The sequence below is a fragment of the Pavona decussata genome, unplaced genomic scaffold (assembly GCF_977016875.1).
Source record: "Pavona decussata unplaced genomic scaffold, jaPavDecu1.1 SCAFFOLD_58, whole genome shotgun sequence".
In the NCBI taxonomy this organism is placed as follows: domain Eukaryota; kingdom Metazoa; phylum Cnidaria; class Anthozoa; order Scleractinia; family Agariciidae; genus Pavona; species Pavona decussata.
The window spans coordinates 6,371,463-6,395,192 of NW_028145480.1; the positions used below are offsets into that span (position 1 = coordinate 6,371,463).

The 23,730-nt window shown below is 41.1% G+C and overlaps 2 long non-coding RNA genes across 2 annotated transcripts in view; one reads left to right on the forward strand and one right to left on the reverse strand.

Annotated features, from left to right (window-relative positions):
• Positions 1 to 465: 465 nt before the first annotated feature.
• The window catches only part of LOC146479931 (uncharacterized), a 51,603-nt gene continuing 28,338 nt past the window's right edge, over positions 466 to 23,730 (reverse strand). Inside the window, exon 4 of the long non-coding RNA XR_014864835.1 lies at positions 466 to 566. This is a non-coding gene — a long non-coding RNA (uncharacterized LOC146479931). The remainder of the gene's footprint in view (positions 567 to 23,730) is intronic.
• On the forward strand, positions 16,719 to 20,671 carry LOC146479932 (uncharacterized). The gene is made up of 2 exons (XR_014864833.1): positions 16,719 to 18,215; positions 18,609 to 20,671. It is a non-coding gene; the product is annotated as an uncharacterized LOC146479932 (long non-coding RNA).

Here is a 23,730-nt window from a genome sequence, read left to right on the forward strand (position 1 = left end):
TGTACTTTTGTAAATAATACTTCCAGTTTAATCTTTTTTTTTTTTTGCTACTACATACTTTTCTTTATCGTACTTGCATTGTACCTAGCTTCTTGTTGTGTTTTGTCAATAAAGATCATTTTTAAATACAAAAAACAAAAATAGAAGAAAGTTCCTCGCAGTTTCTACACAACTTAAGCAGTTGTGAGAAGAAAGCCTGAAAAAAAATTCAAGCCTAATTTTTTTCAGGCACAGGAAGGTAATTGAAACTATTCTAAAAGCAACAAGAAGTTGAGGACCACAAAAACAGAAGTGGAAATGATGGGAAACTTGGATATTTTACGAAACTAGTTCCAGGCTCTCTCCAGTCCTCAAAGATATATCCCAATGCGGAATTTTACTTACCACTTGACCAAACTGTGAACCAACCGGTTTTTCCTTCAAATGGTAAACATCCAGTGTTCACTTCTCTGTACTGGCGCCTAGTCCTTTCTCTTTACCCAAATGCCTGGTTACTTAGCTGCTGTTCATTTCATGGTATAATCCATCTTCAGACCAAAACGAGTTTCAAAGTTATCGATAACTGCCTTTGAAAATGTAGATGAAATCTTATTAAAAGGGCTTCTCTATTCTGTGATATCGAAATATAGCATCCAGGAAAGGTATGAAGAGCACGCCTTAACGGTAAAAAGCATTCAAATTTGCTAAATAAGTTCATGAAACAATGTTTTTCACAAAGTAGCGGCATCAAACATCATTGACTATTTTTAAAGTGTTTAGTTTTTCTTAAAATCAAGTGTCAAAGTTGGGGTTGGGGCTTATCTAAGAGAGCGACTTATACAAAAGTTTGAATTTTCAGTATCACCCTTATTTGAGAGAGAGAAGCACCTGGAAACGGTCATCAGGAGGATTCTTCCCAAAGAAATTGCAGATTCTGTCTGCAAGAAAGACTCCAGGCTAGCCCATCTTTATGGCCTCCCCAAGACCCATAAAGACAGCTTGTGATGCGGCCCGTCTTGTCTGCAACAGACACATACAACTATGCTCTGGCAAAGTGGCTGGACGAGAAGTTAAACCATTATCAAGCAATGATAACATGATATCCAACATCTTTCAATTCTCAGAAAAGATCCAACATCTACAAATCGGTGAGAATGATTTCCTGGTGTCATATGACATCACAGCCCTATTTACTAACGTACCTTTAGAAGAAACTATTCAGATTTTAGCAAAGAAAAAATTCAATGGGAACTGGTTTAACACACACAACTTTAACATCTATGAGGGCGACCTAATCGAGCTGCTTACAATCGCAACCAAAGATCAGCTTTTCCAATTTAACAGTGATTTGTACAAGCAATTTGTACTAGACACCGTCCCCCTAAATATTTCTCGAGGAATAAGCTACCAGCACACTTTCCGGAGGAGTTTGTCCTTGTAAAGGGAAAGTGCTCTGTAGACAGTAGAAGGAGAAACGTACCAAGGAAAAGTGTCTTCAGAGAATGAAATTTTTGCGTCATCCTTTGGATCACCAACCTAGGGAAGTCAAGGGTAAGCTGTCATAATATTATGTTCTAAAATGTACCGATGCTGATATTGCAGGTAAAAATTACTTCAGGAAAAGGAAATGTTTGCTTGCAAATAGGATTTGTATGCCTCTTCTTCCAAGTGAGTATTTTTTCAGTTCCCTGGGGGTCTGGGACTTGGGGTGGCAGGTATTCACATTTTAGCCGATACCCTTTAGGTATCGTATGCTGGCCATGTGACCAGGCATCCACGTGAGTGTTACTTCAGTTCATCTTGACGGTGGTTAAAGACATGCTTTTTCATTCGAGGTGAGTTTCATCATTTTTTACCCCCTTTAGTAGTTTCTCCTGGCTCATTTGTTTTTGCAAGCTAAAAGCTTTTCATCTTCGTTCGATTTGTCTTTTTTTTGGATATCGGTTGGGTTGGATTGTAGTTTGGTTCCACGTGTGCATAGTCGATTTCACAATTTTTCTTAGGTTCTTTCTCTGGCTTGGTCTCTTCCATGGTTAGCTCACCTCCTGCAGTTCTTATATTGGGCCATTCATTTGTTCGAAGTCTAAGTTCAGACCTCTCATCCAATTTCGATGCTCATGCTTCTGAGCATTTTGATCTCGTGGGTGACATCGTGATTCACTTGCACGGCGTTAGTGGTCGTACTGTGGAGAAACTTCGCCTTTATGACATAGTAGGGTACGTAGTTCCCGGTGTTGTGGTCTGGTCTTTGTGCGTATATTATCATGGTTGGGTGGGAAAATGCTCGGAGATATTAGCTGCATTAAGCTACTCTACAATCCGAGGGTAAATAAAGATTGATGATGATGATGATGATGACCTTGGTGTTGTTTCGGCTCTTCGACCTGATATTATTATTCTTGAAATAGGCACTAATGATCTTGTTGATGATCGATGAGGTTGTTGGTTCCGAGATTGATGATTTGGTCCAATTGCTCTTCGCATCTTATTCAGTACGTGTCATCGGTGTTTGCGAGGTGATACCTCGTGTTCGCGCGTCGTTCCTTAACGTGGCAGCACCGATCCTTAATCAGTATCTAAACGGTATTCTAGAGCTTCGCCCCAATGTTTTTTCCTGGCGTCACAGGGGTTTTAGTAATCCAACTGTCAGTCCTTATTTGTGCGATGGTGTTTACTTGAACTCTCGCGGTCAGTATTCCCTTTATCGCAGCTATCAGGGAGCCATCTTGAAGGCCCTTCACTTGCTTTGATCTTCTTTATACCTAGGAATTTGAGCTCTCGTGCCTGGAGTTCATTTATTTGTGAGCACCTTAAGGCTCTGGTTATATTTATTCCCTGCGCTCGTGTTGTTCATTCGTGTTTTATGGAGCCCTTGTTGCTCTTGATTGTTTATGTTTTGTTTTAGAGCCCTTGTTACTCAAAGTTGGTTTATGTTGAAGTCCTTGTTGCTCTAAACTGTTTTATATTAGAGCCCTTGTTGCTCTCAATTTATTTTATATTAGAGCCCTTGTTGATCTCAATTTATTTTATATTAAATTTATTTTATATTAGAGCCCTTGCTGCTTTCAATTCATTTTATATTAGAGCCCTTGTTGCTCTCAATTTATTTTATATTAGAGCCCTTGTTGCTCTCAATTTATTTTATATTAAATTTATTTTATATTAGAGCCCTTATTGCTTTCAATTTATTTTATATTAGAGCCCTTGTTGCTCTCAATTTATTTTATATTAAATTTATTTTATATTAGAGCCCTTGTTGCTTTCAATTTATTTTATATCAGAGCCCTTGCTGCTCTCAATTTATTTTATATTAAATTTATTTTATATTAGAGCCCTTGTTGCTCTCAATTTATTTTATAATAGAGCCCTTATTGCTCTTGTTTAATTTTATTTTATGTTGAGCCCTTGTGGTTCATGTTTCTTTAAATTAGAGCCCTTGTTGCTCTTCGCTGTTTTATACTAGAGCCCTTGTTGCTCGCAATTTTATTTTGTTTCATTTCATTTTAGAGCACTTGTTGCTCTCAAGTTATTTTATATTGAGCCCTTGTTGCTCGTGTTTATTTGAAATGAGGGCCCTTGTTGCTCTCAATTTTGTTTTGTTTATTTTATTTTTTGCTCTCAGGTTATTTTGCTTAACATTATTTGCCTTGACAGGCGCCTGCGGTGACATTTTGTCAGCCATGCCTGTGAAGTTGCTTAGTATATTCAGTGCCTGTAATTTTCCTTAGCAGTGTTGATTCTCGGTTTTCATTTTGTTTCCTTTTTTATCTGTAGATTCCCCTTCGCTGTTCTCAAAGATCCAAGCGCCCGTCGTCTCAGGCCTTGAAGGCATTAGTAACCTCCCCTCTGCGGCGGGCCAGAAGGCAGAATCCAGTTGTGGATGGCCACTTGCCATAATCGTCATCTGAACAACAGGCTTCCCTGATGCCGTAGGTTTTGGTATCGGCCTCTTCCGCCACACCTGCTTCAACCCTGGTGGATACTGCCACTACTATTCTCTCTTCACCAGTGTTGGATCAACTTGTATCCCGGGTGAAGGAGGAAGTTACAAGGAAGTTCCAGCCATTGCTTGACAATTTGGGCTCCTTGTCCCAGCCAGCGCAGACTCCCCACTATGTACCAGCTCCGTACTCCTCTGGGTCCACCTTTCAGCCCACTCAGGGCCCAGCTTCACAGATCCAGGATGCAGTGGAGGTGCCAGCTGTGCATGACAGGGTCCAATCAGTTTTAGTCTCCCTGTCAGGTGAGCAGCATTTGCTCCCTGGGACCCAGCGTCCCAATGATGTATTTATGTCTGTCAATTTGCCAATTGGTGCAAAATTCTTCAAAGTGAATTTGTTGATTTTGGCTCTCCTTTGTTAACCCGGCTTTTGAAGACAAATTTCAAATTACACTCCAACCCTCACGGGAAGGCACCTCCCCATCTCTAGCTCTTGAGCCAGTTAACAAGGCAAAGTACTTCAATAGATGTTTGGCTACAGGCTTTTCATGTCTTTGTAGGTATTTTTACAGCACAGTATCCCCATGAGGCCCCAGGCCTCATGAAGTATGGGGCTACTATTCATGATCTGGCTGCTAGAGGGCAAAATTGGCGTTTTTACGATGAAAATTTTCGTTTTTTGCACCAGTCTCAGGACACATCTCTCCCATGAGGGACGATACATTGGGAATTGTGGCTGAGATCTCAGGGTACTGTTAAGAAATTTCATTCCACCATCTGCGCTGTTAAGTCCCTTGATGTCCCTCGAGTTTATTATTTCAAGTATCACAAAGGGGGCCATTGCTCAGGATGCTCTTTTAAACACTCATGTTCTAAATGTGATGGCCCCCAAAGGGCCATAAATTGTAATTTTCGTGCCTATGGAAAAAAAGGTGCTTCAAACTTTCTCAATCAACGAAACAATAAACCCTCCAGCAGCCAGAACCCACTCCAGCCTACCTCCACAAGGGCTGGCTTCCAACGCCCGTAAACTGATCCTTTGCAATTTTTTTCTTTCTGGGTATATCCCTTCAGTAGTCCAGCTTTTATCCCATGGCTTCAGGTATGGTTTTTCTTTGCATTATGAAGGGCCCCGAGACTCTTCATGCGCTTATCGGTTTGTATTATACTTATGGCGTTTTCAGTGCCCTCACCTTCCCTGGGCGAAACTTTGTATCAAGGATTTGATTGAGAAATATTTTAAAATAAATGCAGCTATGGGATTTTACCCATAGCCATTTACTCCAGTCATTGAATGTGGTATTTTTGCCCAGTAAACATAGCTCAGGCAAGGCAGCATTTTGGGGTTGTGCTAATTATTTGTAAGGGAGAAAAGCCATAAAAAATATTTCAACCTAATTAATTTGTTTTGAAATTTCCTTTGTCTGGTATTCATTCATCGTAAATGAGAGACAGAATTTAGGGGATGGTTTTAAAACGGGCAGCCATCTTGACCGGAAGTTAAATTATGCGTCACTGGAAGTAGTCATATTTTTGTTTAAAAGCTTTCATAATACAACATAGTTTCAGAAATTGGTCATTTATTATATTTATAGGCTTTGTTTTTTAAATAATAAAGCTAGCATTTATACAACTGACGAATTTTAAAGTTTTGTGTTACTCTGTACTAGACCAGAAGATCTTTTCACTCTCACACAAAGTCATTAATGAAATGCAATTTTAACTCATCACTGCAAAGGTACGACTTTCAGAAAAGCAAACTGAAATGATCATAAACCCAAGAGAGCGGTATGTTGTGTCTCACTATCGGTTATTTTAGAAAGTAAACATGATTAATTGTTGGGCTCTCTTGTCACTACACAGAAAACCGTTCCGTGGAAATATTTCTTGTTAAAACAAAATGTGTGTTGTAGTTACCTACGCTGATCTTCTCAATTTAAAATTTAAAAAAATACCCGATAGCAGAGATACTGTCGAGCTTGCTATATTTCTACCTAAAAAGAGTCATGGTGGCCTGGTGGGTTCTATTACCCAGAATGCCAATGTCAGTATCATCCTCGCTCCCCCATGTTTGTGTGCTTGTTGGAAAAAGACAATAACGTGATGAAAGAAGTGACGAAAAACGTGATGATTCTCACTACATGAACTGTAAGTATCGTGAAATGTTTTTTTCTTTTCAATATATAAATAGACACTTGCAAAGACATTGCTGTTAATTGTTTTAATGTAATGTGTAGTTTACCTTTCTCCTTTTCAAAAAGTGTCTAGGGCAACACCTTTTATTATGTACTTAAATATTAAATACCTAAAGATTCTACACCAGTTCCAAAGCATCGACACCATGAACAAAGACCAGCTAGGCAAACCGCCTTCGCTAGCGATGTCTTGAACGTAGTCGCATCATTTGAAGAGCATGGGAATACTTTTACTGCAGAGAGTAAAGATCTAATAGCAGTTCACACAAAGGATGTCGTAGACGAGACCGATGTTACCACTGTGCAGAATGTTGTCAAGATCGGGGAGGTCCCATTTAAACATGTTCGTCAAGGAACGATTTATCGACCGGAGCAAGCTGGTAACAGACACCATTAAAAAAAACAAATTGCCAACATTCAATGCCTCAAGCTAGAAAGTTATCACCAAGGAGAAGGAAAGGATCGGGCTTCTGAAAGAGGATTGTGCCCTTTTCTCTAGACTTTACATCGCATGTCAGAGTTGAGATGGAAATCTTGAAAGTTTTTTCAATTTGCAAATCATGGCCACCATCCCTTTCTCAAATGGGAAATCTTAGAGAAGGACAGAAGGCAGATCTTGTTAAGTGTCTTAAAACCATTATAACCCCAGAAGCAGATCAGCCAACACTAGATACAATCATACTGAATGGAGCCATAATCGTTCAGATGCTGCCTCCCGGGACGGTGCGTACCTTTGAAGAGTACTGTATTTACCCGTGTATAATGCGCACTTATTTTCCCTGAAATTAGCGTCTAAAATTGAGATGCGTATCGTACACGGAATCCTTTGTTTAGGCCCACACGCGATTTAGCATAACAAAGACACTGAAAGATGCGATATAAGTGGTCTTTAATTTAACAGTAAAACAAACTACCAATAGAAACTTAACAACTCTGATCTGTGAATAAATTAAAACCAGTACTTAAATGCAACAGCTGATCAACAAAACAATCCTGGGGATTGGGGAGAAGAAGCCTACTTGTTTTGGACGCCTTCGAAGCTCACGTGACTGACAGCGTGAAACAGCGATTGCGAGAGAGAATACCAACTTAGCAGTAATTCCCGGCGGATTAACCTCTATTCTGCAGCCGTTGGAAGTTTCTTTAAGCAAGCCGTTTAAAGATAATGTGAGAAGGAGGTGGATGGCCGAAGGAATCCACGAATTTACCACTGGTGTCCGCCAAAAGAAGCCATCTGAAGAACTTATTCTCTCGTGGATTGCTGGAGCATGGAGTGAAATTCCAGAAGAAATGATCAAGGCATCATTTCTGAAATGTGGAATCACAATCTTGATGGAACAGAAGACCACTTGTTTCATGAGGCCGAGGACAACGACGAACTCAACGACTCATTTGTAAGAGACCTTTTTCAGTCAGACTCTGAGTCAGAGTTTGAAGGATTTGACATTTGAGCATGAACCGATGAGCCCCGCTGAGTTGAACAGTGATTTTTGAAACTGAGTAGATTTGATTCGCGTAAGAAAATTAAGACAGTTAGCATCACGACAGAAACCTTAGTTCAAGGCATTGATTATTATTGTTGTAGCTAAGTAATTTCGTATTTTTTCACAGTAGCTTTTGTGAATAGAATTGTAATTAGGCTGTCGTAATTACTGATAGCGGCATTGCTAAACATTATTGTAAACTCCGGTTACTGGTACTTCGCACGTTCATAGAATAAATTCATATCCATACGATTTAACCTTCGTTTTGAGTTGTCTTATTTTTATTTTCTGCCAAAGCATGGTCCAAAATTGGGGTGCGTATTATACACGGGTAAATACGGTACTGCCAGACAGTTTCCAGTCCTCATATTGCAAGACAGCTCCAGTCTGCAAAGCAAGTAGATCTGGTATGGGATGTGTATGGAGAAGGCTCCCCGAAGAAAGCAGCCCGCGAAAGAAGCGGCACAGGTCAACAGCCAAAAGTCACGTCATCAACGCGAATCCTCTCAGACTGGAAAGGATTCCTTTGTGTTGACTAGAATAAGAATGAGCTTTTCCTACTGCTAGCAAACTACGTAGTGTCTATGGAGATACCCGATGACAAGGAGCTGTGTAGCACTTCTGGAGAGAGTGTTTTGTAATCCACCAACCGAACGGATTTGACCATGCTGTCACCATGTACCAACGAAGAGGCAGACAAGCAACTGTTGCTACACATCTTGGATGCCAGCCTCCTCGGTCATCGAAGAGTGGTGATCAGGACCAACGATACAGACGTGGTTGTTCTAGCTGTATCCGTTGTTAGCACCATCCCTGTGGGTTACATACGTTTCAGGAAACAACTGAAAAACCTTGCTGCCCATACCATTGCTGCAACATTAGGGCGAGAGAGAGCTTTTGTTCTACCCATGTTCCACGCACTTACTGGATGAGATACAATTTCTTTCTTTGCAGGTAGAGGCAAGAAGACAGCATGGGACGTGTGGGGTGTATTTCCCGAGCTTACATCTACACTACTATCCCTGACCTTGTTACCTGAAGTCATCAGTGACGCTTGCATGGTCGTGATCGAGCGTTTTGTTGTCCTCCTCTATGACCGCACAAGTAACCTAACAGAGGTTAACGAAGCCAGACAAGAGCTGTTCTCAAAGAAGTCCAGCCCCCAACCAAAGCAGCACTTCTGCAGCACACCAAGCATTCTGTATATCAAGGTGGGTTTGTTTGGGCCCAAGCACTTCTTAAGCAGCCACTACTTCCAAGCCCTTCTAAATGGGGATGGCAGTACAACGACAATTTTCGGACACCAATGTGGACAACTGTGCCGCATATGAAGGACACATGCTGCGAACTGATCCATTGCCGCAGCAAGACTGCGTGTACAGGTCGATGCAAGTGTGTGAAGGCAAGCTAGGCTTGCACAGGCTTGTGCAACTGTGGTGGCAACTGTAACTACAAAACGTGAATTGTAGCTTCTGAGCAGCATCATCTCTTGTACTTCAAAATAGCATGTGATAATGACAGGCGCTACTTCGAAATATTTTTTAAAAAAACTCTTCAGGTTGAATGTGTTGAATGTAGTACTCAGTGAATCTAAAGAGCAGTGGAATTTGAATAAAGGACACATTACAAATTTTTATTTGTCATTTTCCACGCCTTACGTATGCCAATTTACGCTGAGTTCAGCCAGTTGTTATAATTTTAAGTTCTTTTTTAAGTCGCATATTAAAGAAGAATTCAGTAGAACGATCCTGAGCAGTCACGTGATTAGTCACGTGACTGGGCACGTGATCTCAAACTGTTATAGATGGCAAAGCAAACACGGTCCAATGTCAAAAGGTTGCTTATACATGAAAACAGCATCAAAATTTCGAACATTTGCCTCAGCCTCGTTTTCATGCAGCTATGATTTGGAACATGCGCTGTTATAATTTTAAGTTCTTTTTTAGGTCACATATTAAAGAAGAATTCAGTAGAACGATCCTGAGCAGTCACGTGATTAGTCACGTGATTGGGCCCGTGATCTCAAACTGTTATAGATGGCAAAGCAAACACGGTCCAACATCAAAAGGCTGCTTATACATGGAAACAGCATCAAAATTTCGAACATTTGCCTCAGCCTCGTTTTCATGCAGCTATGATTTGGAACATGCGCTGTACGCAGCTCCAGTGCCTAATTTGAGCTGGCTTAAAATATTTACCTTAGGGAGGAAAGTAACCTCACAAAGTTTCATGCTTTTATCAAAAAACGAACAATTTTGCTCGTTAGCAGCTGGACTATAAGCTTAAACGAGTAGAAAAACGACATGCACTTGAAAATGAACAGCCAGTTGATGGAAAGTACACACGCTCAGTTTCCCCTGCATCTCTTGACAATACTGGAGCTTGCTTTTATCTGATGGGTATTGTAAGCTTAATAACCCTTTACACAATGTATCAATGCTTGGCTAGGATGCTCATGTGAGGAAGTGTGCAGCCATACTTCAGGATCAAACACTCTTGGCAAAACTAAGTACAGGCGACTTTGTAGCACTGGAGGCAAAGTATCATGCCGTTTGCCTAACATCATTGTATAAAAAGGCGGAGGCAGTCAGAGAAAAAGACGAAGAAGATGAAGTGAATCCAAGACGGCCTGAAGGTATCACACTTGCGGAACTGGTCTCATTCATTGAAGTGTCGCGCATGGTCAGTAGTACAGAGCTCCCAGTTTTCAAACTGTCCGAATTTGCTAAAAAAGTACACATCCCATTTGGACCAACTTGGTGAACACAAGGACACGCGCTTTCACACTACACAGCTAAAAGATCGCATTCTTTCACATATTCCAGCTCTTGAAGCATACAAGCAAGGGCATGATGTCTTTCTGGCTTTCAAAAATGATCTTGCCAATGTGCTGCAAAAAGCTCACAAGGAGGACTGTGATGAAGAAGCTATGCATCTAGCAAAGGCCGCAAGTATTGTTCGCAAAGACATGCTGTCAAAGAAGTATACATTTCACGGATCATTTAAACCGAACTGCCCGGTGAACTCTGTTCCAGCTTGTTTGGTATTTCTCATCAACATGATGCTATCCGTCCGAACATTGAAATGCAAATGAGCACTTTATCTAGTGCTAAATTCGGTCTTACCCTCTCACATTTGCTACAGTACAACAGCTATCATCGCCGCCACAATTGAGAAGTGAAGCAGGAGTGAAGAAACAAGTCTCATGAAACCCCATTACCCATTTATGTAGGGTTATCTATTCATGCCAACACCCGTAGTCATTACCTTGTAGAAGCCATGCACACTTTAAGACTTAAAGTGTCTCGTATGACAGAGTTCTTGCCATTTCTACTAATCTGGGTAATGCTGTTTGTCGTCGCTACCAGGAAGAAAACGTTGTGTCCATCTAATCTTCATTTGGGTTTGTTCACAACGGCTGCTGTCGATAACATTGACCACAACCCTAGTTCCACAACTGCGAAAGATTCATTTCATGGAACAGGGATCTCTTTGTTTCAGCACACCACTACTGACATACCTGGCAATTCTCAAGAAGGCGTAACCATGTCGCAAACCGCAGCTAACACAAAATCTGTGGTCGAGTTACCCGTGTCGTATACTCAAGTTGCACCAGCTGCTCTTCCTAACAAAACCCATCCAATCCCAGAAACGACTGGTCGACTACAAGAAGACGAAAGCACTGTTAATCACGCCATGGAAAAGGAAATGATCTGACTCGAAGATGTGAGTGACACCATTACCAATCAAACAAGTCTGGAGGAAAAGAAAAACGTTTCATGGCCAGCACATCACTCCACTACAGACCGGCAACAAAATACCAGTCCCAGTCTGTCTGTCATATCTGCACTTTTGCCTCTTTTCCCGGACCAAGCTAAATCTGTGGCAATGATCTGGCATGCAATGGATGTCATCAAAGCGTCTGTAAACTACCTGAACCCTGGCCAGGTCCCTGTTATTGCTACGGATCAGCCACTCTTTGCTGTTGCCAAGCAGATACAGTGGACCTGGCCAGACAGTTACAGAGAGCCGAAGTTTGTCATCATGTTTGGTGGCCTGCACATTGAAATAACCTTTTTAAGTCATTGGTGAGTGGCTGGAGTTAAGTGGAGGACAGCCGCACAGGTGGACGCTAATGTTGCCTCGGCTGGGACAGCAGAGTCATTCGTGAAAGCCACAAGCGTTACTTGTTCACGCCGAGCACACCACATAACGGTGTCCTGTCTTTATGCGCTGCTCAAGAAGGCATATGTCAAGTATACAGAGGGCCTAAATGATGGAGATGACACCCTTCTCTTTGATGACTGGTGTAACTAGCAGGTATCAGCGTCACCCCAGTTCCAGTTCTGGTATACAACCTTGCAGCTTGAGCTTTTGCTGTTGGTCTACCTTACCTACCTTTACATTGATGCCCTCTCCAAGATGTTACCTTGGTTTTTTGCACTGAACCACACCAACTATGCGCGTTGGCTACCAGTTCATCTTTGTGAAATGTGAGCACTTAAGCAGACAGCCCCAGATGTCTTCTCAAATCTTGTAAAGGAGTTGTTTACAGTTCACGAGTCCCCGAGAAAGTTCTCAGCTATTGCTATTGACCAGGTGCATGAACAGAACAATGGCATGGTCAAAGGATAAGATAGTGCAGTTGGTCTGACAGAGAACCACGGAGCTCTTCGTCGATGCATGATTACAGGGCCTGAAATGGCAAGTGGTGAACGAATTTGGTGTGCTTAAAAAGGTGGCAGCTCTGGGAGAAGATCATCATGAGGTACAAGGAATTTTTTAGGTGTCATTCTTCAAAGATGTCAAATCCCTTGCAGCAGCGATGGAAGATCTAGGTAAACCCTTCCTGGAAGAAAGTGAAGATCTGATAGTTCTGGACACCAAGCAAATTGCTGGACCACCGGCAGTTACATGTGTGCGTCAGATGGAGGCCCTTGGTAGGGAACAGTGTAATACCTTCATAACTGAGCATCTCGTGAATCAAAAGAAGTCATTATATGACCCGATAAAGCGAAACAAACTCACTTTGTTCAATTCACCTCCACCAAAGGCACAATCTAAGGCAGCACAGCAACTTCCATCCATGAAGAGCGACTGCTCACTTTTTGCCAGGCTGTACATATCCTGCCAAACCAGGGACAGTGACCTTAATGAATTTTCAAGCATGGGAACCAGGGAAGTCCGCCATCCTTATCACATGGTGATAAATTGCGCCTTTCCAAAAAAGAAGTCTGAGCTGTCAGAGTGGCTGCAGGCTAACAATACACCACAAACGGAAGTTCCTATGACGATACCCCAAGCCCTCCAAAGTGGTTTATGAAACTATACAAATGTAGCTCAGTTATTTCAGAACATGGCTCCAGATGACGGTACAGAGGAAACATTGGTTGGGGATTCAACCTCAGACCAAAACTCTGATTGGGGTACTCAAGACAAACAGGACTGTGCCCTGTTTGCCGAGTCACAACACTTAATTGGCAGCACTTTGCACGATGCTGATGCGATAGAAGTTCAAAGATCAAATGAAACAAACACAAGTCCCACATTTTAGTCCCTGAGTTGAATTCAATGATTCACAAGGCGAAGGTGATCAAGCAGCTTGCCCAAAACAAAGAGGTGTCTACTGATCGCCTCATTCGCATCCAACAAGCCCAAGAGCCACAAGAAAGCGAGTCTGACGATGGGGTTGATGTCGATGGTCACAGTAATATTGGACTATGGGACTATGTTGCGTTTGAAAGTGAGCGGCGATATGATGATGAAAGACCCTACCGCTTTGCCCAAGTACTTCGAATGCGCTGTCACACATCAACAAGGAGCAGAACAGAATGTGGCGAGCCAGTCAACCTCCAGCATGACAGTGTAAAGAACATACCACTTTTGGTCAAGCCCTACAAAACTGCTCTATGATCAAGTGTTTGCAAGATCCAGTGAAACAGGACTGGGGAATGCCACAGAACTAAGTAATATGTTTTGTAGCCAATTGGATTTTGAGTGTTGTAATTTTATATTTCTCACATGCAATTTTCATGAATCACTAGCTATTAGATTTAAACAGATAAAATATTTGCCCGCAGATAGAATTTTTATGCCTTTTCCCGCTTTTGTTAGTAATCAATTGGATCGAGTGGTCCTGGGTCTTGGGGAAGAAGTAATTGGAATAAGGTATAGCCCCGTTTAGATGCTTGTTTCAGTCATATGATCAATATGATCATACCATAGTCATTCGTCTCGGTTCAGCAGCGGATTAAGACGTGCTTTTGTTCTTTCAAGGTAAGCCTATATAATCCACCGGTTCCCGGTTTTTCCGCTCTATTTCACTCTATTGTGTTCTGAATTTTCTTTGTTGGGGTTACGTTCCCCTTCATTGCAATTAGTTACCAATTTTTTCCCCATTTGTTTCGTTTTGCCTTGCTTTATTTCCGGACCGCGTGGCGCTACGTTAAGCAATTTTTCTGTTGGCGAGATGGAAACTACACTTTCTCCAAAAGTTCTTGTTTTAGGTCATTCTTTCGTACGTCGATTAGCTCATGATCTTAAGAACGATTTCGATCCGCAAGCCTCTGAGACTTTTAACCTACAGGGGCAAGTCCACGTGCGTTTACATGGCACCGGCGGACGCACGGTCCAGAAATTGATCAAATACGACCTGGGTGTCCTTACTGAGTTTGCCCCAAACATTGTTATTCTAGAAATTGGAACCAATGATTTAACTGTCAGTGCACCCGAGGTCGTAAGTTCCGCTATTGATGATTTTGTTCATTTCCTTCGCTGTTCCTTTGCAGTGAAAATCATTGGCGTCTGTGAGGTCCTCCCTCGTGGAACAACATATTCACATGGGTCGGATTTCAACAAGGCGGTGCCGATTTTAAACAATTACCTGCGAGTTGTTTTAGGCGAACAAGAAAGCGTTTTCTGTTGACGCCATGTCGGCTTTTGCAAACCCAGTTTTGATCCATATTTGCCTGATGGCGTTCACGTGAATTCCGTGGGCCAGTACTGGCTGTATCGCAGCTATCAAGGCGCCATTATCAAGGCTTTAACAATGCTTGCTAAGTAAATTTAGGGCGTTTACGTTTGTCTTTTCCCCTTTGGTACTTCCCCACTCACCCCTTTATTGCTTTTCTTCATTGGTAGCTAGCGGTTTTTGCCTCATGTTTTATTTAACACTTTATTATACGCATCATGTTTATTTGGGGACCTGTGTTCCCGGTTTCTTTTTTACGGACTTGCTGTTGCGGCGACCTTTGGTCAGCCATGCTTGTCCATGTTTACATTTGTTTAGAGCCCCTGTTGCTCTGTTTTCTTTTAAGTCATTGAGGCCTCGTGTCTCATTTTTAGAGCCCCTGTTGCTCTGTTTTTATTTTGATTCATTGAGGCCTTATGTCTCATTTTTTACAATGATTAAAGCCCCTGTTGCTCTGTTTTTCTTATGATTAATTGAGGCATTGTGTCTCATTTTTTACAATGACTAGAGCCCCTGTTGCTCTGTTTTTATTATGATTCATTGAGGCCTTGTGTCTCATTTGTTACAATGATTAGAGCCCCTGTTGCTCTGTTTTTATTTTGATTCATTGAGGCCTTGTGTCTCATTTTTTGCAATGATGAGAGCCCATGTTGCTCTGTTTTTATTTTGATTTATTGAGGCCTTGTGTCTCATTTTTTTTATAGTGATTAGAGCCCCTGTTGCTCTGTTTTTGTTATGATTCATTGAGGCCTCATGTCTGATTTTTTTAACATGTTTAGAGCCCCTGTTGCTCTGTTTTTATTTCGATTTATTGAGGCCTTGTGTCTCATTTTTCACACTGTTTAGAGCCCCTGTTGCTCTGTTTTTGTTTGTTTATTTGAGGCATGGTGTCCCATGTCTACCTTTGTTTAGAGCCCCTGTTGCTCTGTTTATCATTTGATTCATCGAGGCCTTGTGTCAAATTTTAACATTGCGGCCTTGTGTCGTTTTACATTGTTTAGAGCCCTGTTGCTCTGTTTATCATTTGATTCATCGAGGCCTTGTGTCAAATTTTAACATTGCAGCCTTATGTCGTTTTACATTGTTTAGAGCCCTGTTGCTCTGTTTGTATTTGCTTACTTGAGATCTCGTGTATCTTATTTTTTCTTTGTATTGAGCACCTGCTGCTCTAATTTATTCTCCCCCCCCCCCCCCCCCCTTTTTCCTAGTCGATTATCAAATACCCCTTAGGCCTCTGGGTCTCTTTGCCTTTGTTGTGGTTTTTCTTTCACAGATGCCTCCTCGTCGTTCACAACGCCAAAAACGTCCAAGCGAAAAGGCCCTACAGTCCCTTGTCTCCGTGCCAAGCCGTCACCGTCACCATCAGCAACCAGAAGGTGACCCTGGTCAAGTGCACGAAGACGGAGTGGGTAGTGAACATAGTGGTGATGCATTGCCTGCGATCAGTGGCAGTGTTTCTCTGCCTGCCTCATCCGCAGCTCTCCCTCCTGGTGTACTGAAGCACATCATAGCAACGGTTACGGCTGAAGTCACCAAGAAGCTCGGCGAGACACAGGAGCCCACCACAGAGGCCCCCGTGGCATCATCTCATGAGGGGGCGGCTGGGCAGGTAGAAACGTCCTTGCAGGGTGCGATTGCCTCTTTTCAATCCTCCCTGGCAGGTGAGGCCCTGTCTTCCTCCACTTCCACTCAACCCAAGGACATCTTCAGTTCCATTAGCATACCTGCCGACGCTATTAGATTTAAACAGAATTATGTATTGTTTCTTACAGATCGCATAAAACTAAAATTAAAGATTATACGATTCCGTGTCCAGTCATCTATTCAAGAACATTCGATTTCTTTGCTGACCCGTTGGACTACGGGATGAATGGTTGATGGTTCCTGTGTACTTTGGCCTGGTGTGGAAATTTGATGCGTAGCCCGATAATGGGAAAAGACGAATTAAAAGGAGCAAAGAAAACCCGGAGAAATACTAAGTAAACCTTTGCAAGAGGTGGTAACTGGCTGACTAGCATTGTTGAAGCAAAAAGGCCTGGATCGGAGGTAAGAGGCACCTTAAGTGTCCCTGACTGAGTAAGTGGTCCAGATGTTGGAAGTAGGGGTCAACCGAATTTGATGAAACTTGCTGCAGAAGTTGGCCTTGGTGAGATATTCCAAAAGCCATTTGGGATTTGTTTTCCGACCTTTGGTTTAAAAGTGTCTGGGGGGGTCCCATTTGGGGCCTCCGAATCAGTGAAACACCTGCTTTTGAAGGGGCAGGTTTGTCCTAGTATAAAAATAAACACATTAAACATATTAAAAAATTTTCTGCATAGTGTTTTTCTACTATAAATACTCTTTCAGTTGATATGCAAGGATTCAGCATAAAGGCATCTGACTGTGTGGGGCCTGGTACTAGTTTTGGCCAAATTTTAAAGAGAAAATTACCACCAAAAATTGCCAAAGTTTAGCAGTTGATAATTTTTAACTGCCAACTTAGCTAAAACGGATTCTTCAGTCAGGAGTTACTCCAATGCAAGTACAACCAAAATCAACTGTGAAAAAATTGGCTCGCTAAATTTAAGGGGCTTTAGCAAAGCATTTTAGAGTCACACCCCCACAAAATTTACATATTACCAAAAGCAACAATTTAACAATCATGGTAGCTTTATTTATATTTTAACATTTCAGTTTGCTTTGTTAATGCTTACTTTACTTACAAAGTCTGTGATAAGCAATAACTGTGTGATTTAAAACTACCTGGGACCTTTAAATTGCCTTAGAACTGGCAAATAGTACTCACAAAATCAACGTTTGTTCTACTTGAACGGGAATATTCGCACAAAGTAACTGATGGGAACTCAAATAACTAAATAGGCGGCATGATAGTTATACTGGCAAGCATAACCTTGCTTGCTTACCCTTATATCACTTTATATTAGCCATGTTTACAGTGGTAAGTCCCCTTGGCTTCGAGAAATGTCTCCAAGGTACTTTTTATGTCAAGGAATAGCCATATTCCTGATAATTGACAGCACCTTACGGCCAATTCATAATGCCCGATGAACAGTTCTTGTTGTATTTGTTTACAGACAAGTCCACAGTCTGATGTATGTTCGGAGAAGGCTTTCTCAAGCCACTGATCTGAGTTGTTTAGGCAGCTCTTTTCTTTATCAAAGATTTCGATATTCAGGTCGTGATTCTGTGTAAGTAATATTATGCACATTTTGTGTGAAAAGGCAGAGATATTCTCTTTGTCGGTACCTGCATCCTTATAGCCATAGCCGATATTTCTACGTCCACATTTTATGTTGCTACTGTACAGTAAATGAAATTTCACTGTTTGTTCCGCCATCTTGGATGTAGGCAAAGAAGGACTGGGTCGGTACTGGTTCCCAGTCTTCCTATCAACTGCTCCTTTGTTTACAAGCACCTGTCGATGTCGGAAACAATAAATCTTGTGGGAAGGAAAGGAAAGGAATGGCGTTTTGTTCTTTCGGGGGGCCGGGGGAAGACAATCCATGTGGTGCTATAGAATGGGCAAAACAAGAAAGTTCCATGGTACCATTGCTTAGCTGTAATGCGGATATGAGCTCGTGGCTCAAGGATAAATACAAAGGTTCAGGGGCTTCAGGGAGCAGGGGACGTGCTGCTGACAAGTGGCGGTAAGAAATATATTTAACCTTTCATATATTCATATATAAGAAATGTCAGGATGACATTCCTTAATGTACTTTTAATATATGTTCAATTGGACAACTTTCTGCAGTTGGCATGCAGTCACGCGTCATTTGCGTGACCAAATGGTTACAATCACAAATCTTGCCAACTCGGTTTTCTCGCCGCGAAAGTTACATTGTAAAAGCGTGTCACTTTAGAAGGTAGAAGGTTTGTGTATTAATACATAAATAAACTGTGTATAAATGTTTCCATGCTGATGTAGTTTTCTCTAAAAGCCCTTTTTTTTGGGGGGGGGGGGGGGAGTAGTGATATTCACACGGAACTGATCAGGGAGGCCGAGTTGTTTACATGTGTTGAATCAATCTTTTTCCCTTTAGGCAATGAGGTTTGTGAATGGGAACTAATATTGAACCGTGCAGGGATAGCGTGTGATAATGTAAATGCAACGGGACTTACTATCTGCCCCAAACATCGTTATAACCTTACAACGCTGTATAAAGCAAAGGCAAGAAGAGTTAACCACAACGGCTTTTGTATTTTTTAAAAGTGATAACTGGCTGATAACAGTTAATTTTCGTACTGTTGTTTTCATAGGACAAGTGCTGTCATCCATTTCAAGTAAATAGTAAAGGCCCTTCAAGTATAAAGACAAGTGTTAGCAAAATGCTGAAACGCCCTCGAAGGGTGAACAAACCATGGCCAACACGATCTATAAGAAGACAGGGATTGTTGTTGCTATAGGCACAGGTATCCCAGAAATCTCCTGCTGTAAAATCTGAGTTATTTTAACCCTGGACTTGTAAACAGATTTTTTTTTGGAGGGGGGGGGGGTGGTTATATCCAGGGGGGTATGCGGTATAAACACCCGATTCGAAACTAGAGACTAACATGCAACAGTATCAGTACACAAATAAAGCCGTTGACGATGGATAAAGTTCAAACCTGAGATGCTCTGTCGTTTCTGCTTTATTCAAGTGTTTCTTTAGAAACAAGTATTGCATTGCAACACTGGGCTGCCCCGTAAACGTGCAGTTCTTAATATGCATGTGGTACCCTGACACATGAAACAAAATAAAATAATTTTAACGCCATGATTACCAATTGTCTTAGAATGGCGGTCCGAAAGGAGGGAACTTTGTCCGCCTTTCCAGCTGCTTTAAAGAACTGAAAGGAACGATTACTAACAGTCTAACCTTGTTGGGATATCTTTTACCCTTAATTGGCAGCCTCCTGTAGTTAGGAAGTCGGGTTTGTACTTTACCTTTCCCTCGAAGAGACACATAACACATATGCAATCTGGAGACCAAAAGTCAAAACGGTCTCTCTCCCGTCTATTATATTAGTGTTTTGTCAGTGCCAATGAGCGACCTTTGAATTCAGTTGTTTAGTTGTCAGGTAAAGATGCAAAAACCAGTGCTGGAATTTAGACTACGAGCAGGTCCTGTAATTTTGTACATTGATATCAAATATCTTAGTTCAGGAGGCTCATAACGAATATATTATAATCCCGGGATAATCTAGGACCGATTTTTGTTGTGACAAGGGTTTATCTACCCATGCTGCATGCTATCACTAATGTTACCATTGTATTATTAAGTTAGCTATTAATTGTTTTTCATTACATTCTATTTGTAAATGACTGTCGGGATCGTTTAGCCTAATAGGAATATTGGCATGAAACTACTTCCTCGTACTCTGACATAGCTATTCTTAGGTTTGTTTCTAGGAGATTGAATAAATAGGTATGTCGGTGCCATATGTGGGGTGAGCACTTTCAAAAAGACTGGTACTGAAGTTACCCTCGACCCAGTACCCCCGCGCCACGGTCCAAAATGGCGGTGACCAAAGAATGGCAAGGATGTAAGCATGTGATGCCTGAACTCATCTTCTATGCATTGCAATCCAGTAAAATGATGTGTGTTTTATCCCTGGAGAAAATATGCCTATGATATACACCTCCTACGCCAAATGTTTATAATGATTCACCTCCAACGAGTACTCCTGACTAAATTCGATAAGAGGCTGCGGTGCTTCGAAACAACTACATGTAAGTAGCTTCTAAATTGCATCAGACTATTGTTAAATATCTAATTGTCCAAAAAACTGAGTTAACCTGACTATCAGCTAAAGTGCTTTAGGCCCAGGATGATTCATTTTCCATGATTTTTAGGAATGGATCCGGAGCTGTATATTTGCATTTACTTTGAACTAATTTTCCTCCTCGCTAAGGACCTTCGAATAAGCTTTAACACAGTTAATTAAAGGTAAGCAAGCAAGGTTATGCTTGGAAGAAATGTCAGTATACCTTTCATGCCGCCTATTTAGTTATTTGAGTTCCAATTAGTTGTTTTGTACGAATATTCCCATTTAAGTAGAACAAACGTTGATTTTGTGAGTACTATTTGCCAGTTCTAAGGCAATTCAAGGGTCACAGGTAGTTTTTAATCACTGGTTATTGCTTATCACAGACTTTGTAAGTAAAGGAAGCATTAACAAAGCAAACTGAAAAGTTAAAATATAAATAAAGCTACCATGATTGTTAAATTGTTGCTTTTGGTAATATGTAAATTTTATGAGGGTGGGACTCTAAAATGCTTTGCTAAAGCCCCTTTAATTTAGCGAGCCAATTTTTTCACAGTTGATTTTGGTTGTACTTACATTGGAAAAACTCCTGACAAGAATCCGTTTTAGCTAAGTTGGCAGTTAAAAATTATCAACTGCTCAACTTTGGCAATTTTTGGTGGTAATTTTCTCTTTAAAATTTGGCCAAAACTAGTACCAGGCCCCACACAGTCAGATGCCTTTATGCTGAATCCTTGCATATCAACTGAAAGGGTATTTATAGTAGAAAAACACTATGCAGAAAAATATTCAGTATGTTTAATGTGTTTATTTTTATACTAGTACAAACATACCCCCTCAAAAACAGGATTTTCACTGATTTGGAGGCCCGAAATGGGACCCCCCCTGAAACGTTTAAACCAAAGGTCGGAAAACAAAACCCAAATGGCGTTTGGAATATCTCACCAAGGCAAACTTCTGCAGCAAGTTTCATCAAATTCGGTTGACCCCTACTTCCAACATCTGGACCACTTTCTCAGTCAGGGACACTTAAGTAAAGTCGAAGAAGCAAACAACGACCTGGTAGTTAAGCATGAAAATTACACGACACTTATAGATGATGATGCAAAGTTTGAAGAAGCTGAGATTTGGATGAACAAATGCCAGGGTTCTTTCATGAACTGTGTAATGCAAGCTAAGATGTAAGGCCCGTTTACACGTTAAAAGAGAAGGAACGGCTCGGTTAGAAACAAGTACCGCTTCCAGACGAAATCTCCCGTTTACACGTACAAATTCTGTAATGTACCTAACAGAAATAGACACGGTACTTGAGAGCCCCTTGGAACGGGTACTAGACCGTTTACACATTGTTTTCTTCGAGACCGGTAACGATAGAGCCCGCAATAATTAAACAAAACTGCTTCGATTAGTTGTTCATATGCGCTTACACATACAGTACACTGTGCGTATCTCCGACTATCATGGATTTACAATCACTTTTCTGGTTTCTTCTGAAGAAGGGAACACGAAATTCACGTTTGACAGCGTGAGTGATTCTTCAAAGAAATGCTTCTGAGAGAATGTACCGAATTAGGAGAAAAACAAGGCTTACGGTTCTCCTATTAACAGCCCTTGTATCGCACTTCACAGTCGCACGGAGCTTGTGGAAAAGTCCAAGAACAAGCGCTTAGTTTGATCTTGCATACAGCACTTACTCTGACGATCAATGGTATGCTAAACAACTGACATGGAGTACTACGGGCTCAGAAAAAACGTAACACAACGGTACCGAAAAAAGGGCGAGCGTTCACACGTTTAAAAGAAAACAAAAATGTGGGTACTGAACCGTTTTTTATTGGTTCCGTTCCGAAAGGGGTCCATGGCCGCCTATGGACCTTTTTAGGAACGGAACAGATAAGACTGGAATGGGTCAAGTACTGTTTACACGTCAAATTTTATTGGAGCCGTTCGTCTTTTTATCTGAGCCGTTCCAATTTTTTCGGTTGTGTAAATGGCCCTGTACTTGGACAGTTTAGTAGGTCAAGAGAAACAGACCTTAGAAAATGGTGAAGATAAGGAGAAAACTGCAAGTAATGAGTCAAGTATGATCAGAATTTCAATTTGAAGGGGGTTTGATTTCCAGAGGAAGTTTTCATGATAACGAACAGGTCACTATCGTCAATGCTGTACAAGAAAACTTGCAACATCTCCCTAGTAGTGGTGACAATGAAGCAAGGCTGCAAATAACAGTTGGTCATCGGACAACTGTCCGGTAAATTTGACATTTTGACCAGTAAAATATTAGTCTGGTCTCTCACTCTGACTGGGCACTTTTGATCCAAATTAAACTTTTAATTATCATACTTTAATGACGCTTGCGGCAAAACATTGTTCCGTTCTTTGACTAAACAGTAAGGTCTCATGAAAAAACAAGTGATGTATATGTATGAATCTCAGCACGTGCAACATGCGGACTGCTAACATACATCTTGCAATTTGAAAATAATCTATGCACATCTGAAAAAAACTAGTTTGAAACAAAACAACTTCCCACACAACATGCAAAGGTAACAACGAGGAAAGCTGCCAGCAACAGCACAGTCACAACTTGATTGTGCATTTCGCCGCCAAAAATATTTCTCGCCAGAAAATGTTTTCAGCTAAAAGGAGCACTTTTATTAACTGAAAAGTTCACAGCTAATCATAACTTTTTGCATACATAAAAACTTGACATCTTTCATCATATTTTTGTTTCTCGTACAAAAGTATTACATCAAGTAGACTAGTTTTCTGAAAAAAAAAATTAGTTTGCCTGTCGAAAGCGGAAAGTGCCATCGTAAACAAAATTATGCAAATTTCTGGTGAAGGTGAAATGAACATGTTTAGGTCTTGTCAGCTTTCATAAAGAGCTATAAAGGTTTCAAAGGAAAAAAATTATTTCATTTTTGAAAGTTACATCTGATAAGTTATGGGAAAGCGATAGGATGTGATCGATAAATTTTCATCAACTGTTCAATACATACCGTATAGAATTTATTGAAATGCATGTGACAATGCAAAAACCATGAACGCCACTGAATAACTTTCTTACCGGAGTACAGGATTGTGTACCCACGCGAGTGTATCGTGTGTGGATCTATCACGTGATCTGTTAATTTAGGCACATGTTCATGGTAATAAATCTTGTTGTTTTTTCGTTCATAACATGGCGCCCAACGTGGGGCAGAGACTTGTGAGTTTTTTCCTTTAACAGTCTTTTTACAGTGTTTATAAATCATGTCGGAGAATCAGACGTTATCGTTATTAAGAGTTATATGTAAACAAACTGAAGAAATGTAGATGTTATGAAATGGACACATTTTCTCTCGAAGAATGTATTTGTTGACATTTGTGACATGCCTGTCACGCATGCTGTACTATGTAACACAATTGATTTTC